Source organism: Prosopis cineraria, unplaced genomic scaffold (genome assembly GCF_029017545.1).
Source record: "Prosopis cineraria cultivar Desert tree isolate PC_DT_omini unplaced genomic scaffold, ASM2901754v1 PC2, whole genome shotgun sequence".
Taxonomy (NCBI): domain Eukaryota; kingdom Viridiplantae; phylum Streptophyta; class Magnoliopsida; order Fabales; family Fabaceae; genus Prosopis; species Prosopis cineraria.
This window is the reverse complement of record NW_026555333.1, coordinates 23,900,817-23,912,765: the sequence shown is the minus strand read 5'-3', so window position 1 is coordinate 23,912,765 and position 11,949 is coordinate 23,900,817.

Genomic DNA, 11,949 nt, shown 5'->3' with positions numbered 1-11,949 from the left:
TATTGAAATTATTGATATAAAAATGTGTTGGATGGCTGTAACCCAACTATGGTTGAGTTAAATTATTTTAAAAAAAAACTTTTGGTGTGTTACAAATTTTGGTATCAAAGCCACATGTTTCAAATTCTTATAAATTATGAAATTGTTATACATTAACCTAGTTTATTGGCAATATACATTATTAAATCATAATACTTCTCCATTATTTTCTTGTCTTGAGATTAGTGTTAACTTAATTATGTGACTTCCATCCTTTAGGAGGGGAGAGATGGTGTCCAAAACTAGGAGAGGTGGTGAAATTGTTGGTGATTCTATAGAGCCAATAGGAAATGACATACCTTCACTGCCACAACCGGAGCCCACACATCAACAAATTGGGCAGGGCGAGCCCATACAGTCACAACTAAGGCAGGATGAGCCAACCATGAGGCACATGATGGATCTACTATATAATCTTAGTGACCGCATGAAGAGACAAGAAGAAGAGTTGGCCGCTTTAAGACAATATAAGGAGAATTCCAACCGAGAGGGAAATGGCCAACAAGAAGGAAGCCATACCAAGGTATTTAATGCGAGCCAATTTGCTGATGAAGGCTCACCTTCCTATTCTCACCATAAGACTAGTTCGAAGAATGTGAGTCTTCACTCTGAGCAACAGACATCCACAATCACAAAGATCTGGAGTACTTTTCGTAAGTTTAATCCTCCTACTTTCGATGGAAATCTTAAGCCAGCGGTGGTTGAAGAATGGATAGATCAATTAGAGAGTATTTTTCGTATGGTTGTGTGCACTTCTAATCAAAAGGTGCAGCTGGCAATATTCCTACTACAGAAGAGTGCTAAGAAATGGTGGGAAACATTAGGACCGAAGGATGATTCCTCTCTTACTTGGGAAGATTTTAAAGCCATATTGTTCGAGAATTATTTTCCTATTGCACTGAGAGCAGAAAAGGAGGCTGAGTTTCATGCGTTTCGTTAGGGTGATCTAGATGAGGATGAATTTATTGAAGAATTCTCAGAATTATCTAAATACTCTACTTACCTCCAGAAACATGAAGACACGGAGTGGATGGCTGAACGATTGCTAGAGAAGGCGAGGCCTGATCTAAGGGAACAGTTAGCCCCTTTTGAGATCAAGACATTCAGTGAGATGTGCAATAAGCTTCGAATAGTTTCTCGGAGGAAGAGAGAGGCTAGATTAGAAGCTAATAGAGAGAGGAGGAAAGAACCTCATGGGAAGCCCCCTATCCACACCAGACCTATTGGTGGAGTAGAGAAGAGGAGCAGTCAAATCTTTGGAGGCTTTAGAAATCAAAAGAAGAAGGGCTACTACCATAAGGGCCAAAGCTACAGAGGGAATCAGAGTGGGAGTCAGGGGTTTTACAGGAGCCCAGCAACCTCTACTCCTACTCTTAGTGCTGCTAGTAATCAAGCATGCAATAAGTGTGGGAAGTTTCATTCTGGTGATTGTTGGGTTTGTTACATCTGCCAGAAGCCTGGTCATATTGCCCGATTTTGCTATCAAAATCAGAATAGGGGTAATGATCAGAGACCTACAGTACTAGCACGAGTGTATGCCCTCTCTGGGCCAGAGGCTACTAACAATCCTAATGCTATCCGAGGTATAATCCGAATCCTTGATAATGATGTTTGTGCTTTGTTTGATTTAGTGTTACACACTCTTTTGTGTCTGATAAATGTATGAAAAGATGTAAATTGCCTGTGTGTACCTTACCTTTTGATGTGAATATTTCTACTCCTGCTGGTTTGACTGTAAGGACTGCTAAGGCATGTCTAAATGTAGAGGTTGAGTATGAGGGTCGAAAGACCACCATAGACCTCATTTATTTGTCTTTGTCTGGGATTGATGTTATTGTGGGGATGGATTGGTTGTTTGCAAATGGAGCTGTACTTGATTGTCAGAAAAAGAGTGTGTCACTCTCAGCTCTTACTGTAACCCTTGTAGAGTCCTAAAGTCCTATGTTGTTGTCTGCAGCTCAAGTAGAACAGTGTATAAGAAAGGGCTGTCAAGATTTTATGATTTTCTTCTCAATCAAGGCAGAGATTGAAGAAGGTGTAGATTAGATTCCAGTAGTGAGAGAATTCCCTGACGTCTTTCCTACTGAAGTAATCAATTTACCTCCAGAACGAGAGGTTGAGTTCTCGATTGAACTCGTACCTGGTACGGGGCCTATTTCTAAGGCACCCTATAGGATGTCTCCGTCAGAGTTAGCTGAGTTGAAGAGACAAATTGGAGAGTTGTTAGAGAAGGGGTTTATCAGACCGAGTGTATCGCCATGGGGGTCACCAGTACTGTTTGTGAAAAAGAAAGATGGAAGCCTTAGATTGTGTATTGATTATAGACAATTGAATAAGATAACCATCAAGAACAAGTACCCCTTACCTCGAATTGATGATTTCTTAGACCAATTAGTCAATTCAGCGGTGTTTTCTAAGATTGATCTAAGATCAGGGTATCATCAATTGAGGGTTAGAGCAGAGGATATCCCTAAAACTGCTTTTAGGACTAGATATGGGCACTATGAGTTCCTGGTAATGCCGTTTGGGTTAACAAATGCCCTAACTGTCTTCATGGATTATATGAATCAAATCTTCAGGCCTTATCTTGATGAATTTGTTGTAGTCTTTATTGATGACATATTTATTTATTCTCGGGATGAGGTGGACCATGCTAGACATCTTAAAATTGTTTTAGAGATATTAAGAGAGCACAAGCTCTATGCCAAGTTGAGCAAATGTGATTTTTGGCTTAAAGAAGTTAAGTTCTTAGGCCATGTTGTTTCAGAAGAAGGGGTAGCAGTGGATCCCAGTAAGATAGATGCAGTAATGAAATGGGAACAACCTCAAAGTGTGACAGAGATTAGGAGTTTCTTGGGTCTTGCAGGCTACTATCGTCGTTTCATTAAGGGTTTTTCACAAATTGCAATGCCCTTGACTAAGTTGACCAGGAAAGATGCTCCACTTATTTGGATGAACGAGTGTGAAGTTGCCTTCCAGGAGCTAAAAAAAAGGTTAACCACCACACCGGTGCTCACCTTACCTGTTCCAACTGCTCCTTATACCTTGTATACTAATGCTTCTAAGAAAGGTTTAGGTTGTGTATTGATGCAGGAGGATCGAGTAGTGGCTTATGCCTCTCGACAGTTGAGACCTCATGAGGAAAATTACCCTACTCATGACTTGGAGCTTGCTGCTGTGGTATTTGCCTTGAAGATTTGGCGGCACTATCTTTATGGTTCTTCTTTTGAAGTCTTCAGTGATCATAAAAGTTTAAAATATTTGTTTGATCAAAAGGAGCTCAACATGAGACAGCACAGATGGATTGAGTTTTTGAAAGATTATGACTTTGAGTTGAAGTATCATCCAGGGAAAGCTAATGTAGTCGCCGACGCTCTGAGCAGGAAGCCTGTACATACTGCTCACATGATGGTCAGAGAACATGAATTATGGAGTAGTTTCCATACAGTAAATGTAAAAGTAGTCAAGAATCATTTAGCTGCTCTACACATTACTGAATTTGAGAATAATTTTTGGGAAGAAATCAAAATTGCGCAACAGAAGGACGATCATTTGAATAAGATTAGGGTAGAGATTGGGGCTGGAAAGGCTGAACATTTTGATGTGACCAATGATGATATCGTGAGATATAAAGGTAGAGTGTGTGTGCCTAATGATGTTCGATTAAAAAATATATTACTTGAGGAAGCTCATCAGAGTAAATATACCATTCACCCAGGAGCAACTAAGATGTATCATGACTTAAGACGTGGTTGGTGGTGGCCAAGGATGAAGAGAGATATAACTGAACATGTAACTCGTTGTTTGACTTGCCAGAAAGTCAAAATTGAGCATCAGAAACCAGCCAGAATGCTACAGTCTCTTGATATTCCAGAGTGGAAATGGGACAGCATTTCTATGGATTTCATTACAGGATTGCCTAGAACATCTTCTGGTCATGACACTATATGGGTAATCGTAGATCGACTCACCAAATCGGCTCACTTTCTTGCTATCAATATCAAGTATTCTCTTGAAAAATTAACTGAAATCTACATAAGAAAAGTGGTGAGATTGCACGCAGTGCCGACAAATATTATATCTGATCGTGATCCGAGGTTCACATCAAACTTTTAGAAGTCATTACAGGAATCCATGAGTACTCGTTTGAGTTTTAGCACGGCTTAGCACCCCCAGACCGATGGGCAGACAGAAGGAACCATACAGACTATTGAAGATATGTTGAGGGCTTGTGCCATTGAGCTTAGAGGTAATTGGGATAGTCACTTACCATTAGCTGAATTTGCCTACAATAATAGTTTTCATTCTAGCATTCAGATGGCACCTTATGAGGCATTATATGGAAGAAAATGTAGATCGCCACTGTGTTAGACAGAATTAAGTGAGAGAACTGTTTTGGGGCCGGACATTGTTGATGAGACTACCCAAAAGATTTCTTTAATCAAGCAAAAATTACTCACAGCTCAAAGTAGACAAAAGAGTTATGTGGATAAGAGGAGAAGACCGCTTGAGTTTGAAGTAGGTGACCATGTATTTTTGAAAATCTCTCCGGTAACTGGTGTTGGAAGAGCTATTAAGGCTAAGAAATTGACACCAAGGTTTATGGGGCCTTTTGAGATCTTAAAACGAGTTGGACCAGTAGCGTACCAAGTAGCATTACCACCCCAAATTGCTGGAATACACAACGTATTCCATATGTCACAACTGAAAAAGTATCAACCAGATTCTTCCCATATAATTGAACCCGAGGAAATTGAACTCAGGGAGAATTTGACATTCAGAGATGAACCAGAAAGGATTGTAGATTACAAGGACAAGCAATTAAGAAACAAGACCATTAGATTGGTTAAAGTAATTTGGAAGGACACGACTCCAGGTGATGCTACGTGGGAGACCGAGGACAGTATACGACGTGATTATCCTTGTCTTTTTAATTAAGTAAGTAGTTAATAGTTATTAACTTCAAATTTCGAGGACAAAATTTTTTAAAAGGAGGGGAGAATTGTAACATCCCAATTTAAATTTTAATAGTTAATTTTTGGTAAATAGAAATTTTTAAAAAAATATTTAGAGGCAAGCAAATTAGTAAGAGATGATTATTAAATCTAACTTAGGATATAATTCTAAATTAAAAAAATAAAATAAAAAAATAATAAAAAAAATATTATTATTAAAATATTATTATTATTATTATTATAATAAAAAAAGTATGAGAAAGAAGGAAAGAAAGAAGAGAACAAGATGGCTTTCAGTGCTCTTCCCCGGTGCAATGATTATATTTATATAATAATAATAAAAAAAAGAAGAGAGAGGAAATAATTAAAAAAATATGAGGGACCCACTGAATTTTTATAAAAACTTACCTGTTCCTTCATTTCTTCATTCCTTCTTTCGTGCGTGAGCTGAGGTAGAGAGAGCATCTGGGAGCCAAGTTCACCGGTGCTGGGTTTTAAGGTAAGAGTTTTTAATAGGATATTTAGGGTATGATTTTAAGCTTTTCAAGACTAAGTAAGTGTTCTAAAATTTTTTCTTAGTCATCCTTCTTCTTTGGTTTCTGAGTTTGTAGTGGTAGAAAATTTAAGATCTGGAAGAGGGATGAATTTATGTTGAATAAATATGATTTTTGAGGTTGTCAGTAGTATAATAAATGTTCTAGAGTATAAATTTATTGATGATCTTTGAATCTGTGGCTTATGGATCAAATTCTAAACTAGATCTGAAAATATATGTTGATTTATTGAGATTTAGATGATTATTTGAGATGAGAAATGAATTATTATGGTTATAGGATTATGATTCTAAGCTAGAGACTCAATTTTTAATTTTTGGATATTTTAGGTACGAATTTATGAAATAAAAAGAAAACTTTGATAATAGAAATTAGTTTAGAAGTTGATTTTTAGATTATTAATGTTTATTGATAATTAAAAGAGGAGTTAAAAATTTTACTTAATAGTATTAACTATAGATTTGTATTAAGATTGAGATTAGGAATTATGTTATATTTTTAATTCTATTATTAGAATTATTTTATTAGTTTCAAAAATTGAAACTAATATTTATAAATAATATGTTATTTATAGATTGTATTACTGGTGAAGATTGTGGCGAGAGAGAAATTTTAAGGAATAATTTATTGAAAAAGCCACAAGGTAACCATGCTTTTAATTTGTGATTAGTGTTACTTCATGTTAATTGGGTGATTATTGAGAAAATTATGAATTTTGTAATATTGTATAATTGTGCAATATTATTATGAATTTGTTTAATTATTGTGGGAGGTGTTGGGAGACTTGCTATTATTGTTGTATTTATGTGCCACGTGGTACGCCCCTATTGGAGCTCAATAAGTGGCTTGTAAGGGCTCGGGCTAATCTACCTTTGGCCGGATAATTTAGCACCGAATGAGGGCTACGGCTCGAGGTTAATGGAGAGATATAAGGATGGTTGTTTGTGTTTATTGTAATATTTTTTATATTTGTTGGAATTATATTATTTTTAATTCTTACTTAGTAAGCACACACTTAACTGTTTATATACACTATCATAAATTGGCTTTGGTTACTAGGACTTTTGAGTCTCATTATGTGGTTAACAATTTTCAGGAGAAAAGCCACGAGTGACACGTGGAGGAGTCCCAGAGGCTTAGTGGTATAAATCCATTGTCTCTTTTGGGTATTTAATTTATGATTTATAATGTGTTATATTGCCAATATTAGGGCTTTTTGTTTATTGTCAATTATATGAATATATAAATGTAATCATGCCTTTCAAACTATTTCTATTTTTGGTACAATTTGGATGACTGTAATTTTAATATTTGGTTTACTTTGGATTGATTAAATTAGCATGATTATAAGGCCAAATAACTGGCTTGTGTTGAAAATTAACTAAATTGCTTATTTTACTTGTTGGGAGTATAAGGATGGACAAATGTGATTTAGTTTACTTATTGAGAGTATAAGGATAGACAAATGTGATTTAGCCTCTAATGGCATGTGGGAGGTAAAAATTTATCTGAAATGTTATAGTGTGTGAGTTGAAGCCAATTATAAAATATTTTATATTGAAATTATTGATATAAAAATGTGTTGGGTGGCTGTAACACAACTATGGTTGAGTTAAATTATTTTAAAAAAAAAACTTTTGGTGTGTTACAACATATATCTTCCCGATACATTAAATTTTTCCGATTAAATATTGATTCAAACACACATTTCATCCAATCCAATTGCTTTCGAACTGCGTTTCCCTAGGTCAAGAAAATGAGTTTTCTTCCTTATCTTTTAAACTCTCCAATCCAAAACATAAACATTTTCTCTGACAAATCTTGATTCAAAACACAAACAACTTAATACATATAATTTTTTTTTTTCATTTTTCCCCTTATATTTATTAACCTAGATATTTATATAAATATATTTTTTACTCATGTAGAATGCATTGATAATTGTCTCTATGAATAAAAAGAGAAAATAATATATATTTTTTATGAAAATGAAGACTTTATTAATATGTGAATTTTTTTAAAAAAAATGCGTATATTTTGAATTGAAATGAGTAATATCATCGGCGAACTAAAATCGTTCTTTGTCTAGCTAGACCTTGCTTGTTGCCCGCATTCAGTCGTCAATAAAGACATAGGAAACATTCTTTCTTTTTTCCCTTCTATTTCTTATTTAGCTTACGATTCCCTCTCCCTAACTTCTAATAACTAGTTCCCGTGCCAAATTTCTAATTTTAAATGTAGGGTTCAGTGGCAACTTGATCCTTAGATTATAAATTCAAGGATCTTAAACTTATTTTTGATACAATCTATCCCTTCAACTTTTCAAAACAGTGTAATATGTTATTATTATTAACAAAAATTAACTTTAATCATTAGTTGATCAAAAAATTATATAAAAAGAACCATAAAAATTACAGAAAGCATAAAAAATTGCAAACAAAGACCCAAAAAAAATTGTGAAAAATGAGCAAGAAAATTTTCTTTATTTTTTATGTAATTTTGAAATCATTTTATATAATTCTTTAGTTAACTAATAGTTAAAATTAACATATGTTTTTAGTAGAACTGTATTGTACCGTTTTGAAAAGTTAAAAGATAATATTGTATCAAAAATTAGTTTAGGATTTCAAATACTTTTGCACATAATTTAAAGGTCAATTTGCCATTTAATTCTTTAATTTACTGTGATTTCACAGGCAGCTCTGTGATTTGCTCCTTTAATTTATTATCTATATTTTCATTTTCTTTTTAATATAACTTGCCTTATATTAACAAAATCCAATTAAGATATCTAGTTTCTCATCTGTCTTTACGAATGTTGTTTTGTGAGTATATAAGTGATAGCATGCGGCATCCAACCTGCGGTTTGGTTACAATAAATGTAAACGATGTGCTACTAAATCATAAGGCCAAAACAACCGACCTTGTGTTTAATTAATATCATATGTGAATTATTCAATATTAAGTTTTTATTTTCATAGAGTCTTCTAAGTTTTCAATTTTAATTAATTAAATCTATGCTTATGTTTAGGGGAATGACATTAACGGACTGAAAAATTGAATTAAACTTAAATAAAATGTTGGGTAATCCACTTTTGGTGGATCAGACCCAATATGCCCATAGGATCTTTATCACAATATAGAGAAGATTTGGGCTAGAAAATGTAATATACTCTAGGTCAAATGCGTAATTTTTCCTTAATGATTCAAATCTATTGAGAGGAGGGAATGGTTTTAACTCATGCATGCATGACTAAAAACCACAATCGGTGTGGGTAGTTTCATATAGCCAGATGACTTCTAAGTCTGAAAATGAGTGATTGTGAATTTCTTTCGGCTTGTTCTTTCTCTCAACCTTCCAAGTGCATTTGAGTTTAGTCTATAACTCCATTCTTGCATATGGTATAACACTCGGCCAACACAATAGGTATGGTTTCCTCCTCAAATTCTTATATTAGTATCAAAGCCAGGTTTTTCCTGGGCTACGTTTCCTATATGTAAAGAACCTATAATGATTTGCTTTACCATATACATGCAAATCTACAAGTTCAGTTTTTTTGTTTTCTTATTGTGTTTTCGCATGAATCTGCCTCTGTCTATCTTTGTGATTATTATCGCTAAAATGAACATGTTTATTTGCTTTTTGGTTCATATAAGTGTTCTATATAAGGCTATACACATTCTGCATGCAATCAACAGTAATGAATATAACAATTGAGACATAACAAATAATGGGTGTTTGAAAACTAAGTTTTTTGAACAAAAAGATTGCATAAACATATAGAGCTCAAGAAAATGAAGAAAAAGAAACCAAGAATGTGTAAAACAAAGACCAAATGAAGGAGATATAGCCTCTAAAACTTTCAGGTCTAACGGATCCGACCTGCCAGAGGAATCGGATCAAGTTGACTCGGTTGGAGGAAGACGATGACAAAATGATACGTCATTTTTGTCATTGTCAAAACGACACATTGTTCTGACATGTCGTTTAAAAAAAATAAAGCTTCCGGGCTGGCAAGCCTAGAAGCCTTAAAAAATTATTTTGGGCTCTAAAGCCTAAACCCAAAAAAAACATTTTTTTTAGTTGGGTAATAGGCCACGGGTCGGGTATAGAAACCCAACCCAAATCAAAAGAAAAAAATTGAATAGTAAATTAAAAAATTAAAATATATATATTTGGACATGCGGCGCATGGGTCCCAATGGGTGATTCCATCGATGCATAGTTAACCCCACCCAGAAGCTTTTGGTGCATAGAGAACAATAAACCAATGCATGTCACCATTGGAGGATGAGAAGGCGGCGTGTAGCATGCATGTGCCTCCTTCGAGAGTAAAATATTCTATTTTTAAAATTTTTTCCAATATTTCTTAATCCAGAATCATTCTTGGGGCATGTGTAGGCACGTGTGGGACCAGATTGGGACACAATTTATCTTAAAAAATTTTTAAATTCGACATCTTCATTTTGATATATAATTTGCATATTTTAGAGACAAAACAAGAATTTATTTTTTTGAGTTGTCTAGTGCATTTTATAAGTTTAAAAAAACAAAATATTTCTAAATTTTTTCTCTTTTATTTTTTTAGGCAAATATGAAGCAAGCGGCTTCTAGCAGCACTGATAACACAGAAAATTATTCTGTTAGCATTGAGTATCTGGATGAACCAAATTATAAGCCTCTTAGTGAGGATTCTGACCTGGAACCCTTCAAAGAGGAGGAAGAGGAACATGAACCTCAAAGTGAGGATTCTAATTCTGATCTTAAAGAGGATTCCAAGGTTGATCTTGAAAATATGTCAGAAGGACCTAAAGAAATGCACATGCTGCCAGGACCAAAATATGAATCAGAGGGTGATGAGATTGTTCAAGATGAAAATGAAGATGTGGAACAACCTTTCACACCCTCAGTGATCATAAATATAGAAAAAAGAGAAGCTTAAAGAATAAAAAAGCCGAATCAAATTTCTCCAATATTAAGAGCATATTCAAGCTTCATTACAAAAGAAAAACAAGCTGTGGTTGTAGGAGAAATTTTCAAACAACTTAAGAAAGAACTTGTGCAACATAACAAGCAAAACAAGTCGTACTCAAAAAATTCTCTATGGAATAGAACCATTAAGGGGATGAAAGTACAAGACAAAATATAAAGACATAATTAAGAGTTGTCTTTTTAGGTTTGTACCTTAAGCATTTTTCTATTTTTTTCAAGAATTTGTTTTTAGTTATGTTGTATTAAGACCTTGATAATTTATAATATATATGAAGCATGTTATTTTGTTTTTTATTGCTTTATATATACTTTGTTTAAGTGGGAGTTCTAAATTAATAAGTCATTTAAGAGCCATATATAATGATCATGAAAATATTTGTAAAATTCTTTATAGATGATAGTAATTTTGTTAGAATTAATGTGATAGGAGATACAAACGTAGCCTCCTGATCATTAACCTAGTAGAATTGTTATCACTCTAATAAAGAATAATACAAATATAAGACACTGTTTGTTTCTCATAAAGATTTTATTCTTGGTTTGATATAGAAAACTATTAATGTGGGATAGTTTTGTCTCAGAACTAAGAATGGCAACAAAAAGCATTATTGCTAAGTTGAATAAGGGTGACAAATTAAACAGGGATAATTGAGATATCTGGCATCGTAAGGTGTCATATATTTTAGAAGAACAAGATGTTGTTGAGCCACTGATTATGGTCATAGCTAAGCCTGAGGTAGGAAACTCAGCTCCATATAGAAGAAACCAAGAGACATTTGTGACATGGAAATGAAAAAAGAGCATCACATGGATAACACTTCTAAGTACTATGGCGGACGATCTATATGTGAATTTGAGAAGTACTCTACTGCCCAAGCTATGTGGGCTGCCTTAAAAGAAAAGTTTGGTGGTATCTCAACCACCAAACTGAGAAGGCTTACAATTAAATTTAATACTTATAAACTAAAGCCAAATACTTCTATGCGGCAGCACCGTAGAGAGATGGCCAATATGATCCGTGAACTTAAAGAAGTCAGGCACGATCTTTCTGATAAATAGCAAGTATAGGTTGTAATCAGATCGCTCCCAACTAGTTGGGAGCATATGAAAGTTAACCTAACCCACAATGAAAACATTGTTAACTTTAACGATGTGGCTAAGCACCTAGAGCTAGAGGCTGAATGTCTGGAGGCTTACAAGTCATCTGGACAGGCTTACCTTGTCAAGGAAGGTTGTCCTTCAAATTCTAAGCCCAAGAGCAGCAAAAAGCAACAAAGAAGGGTAATAAGAGTGGCCCTAAAGTAAAGAAGGACAAATAATCTTTCAAGAAGAAAGCAAAGAAGAGCAGCAAAAAGAAAATTAACCTTAAAAGGGTCAAATGTTTCACCTGTCAAAAGATGGGCCATTTT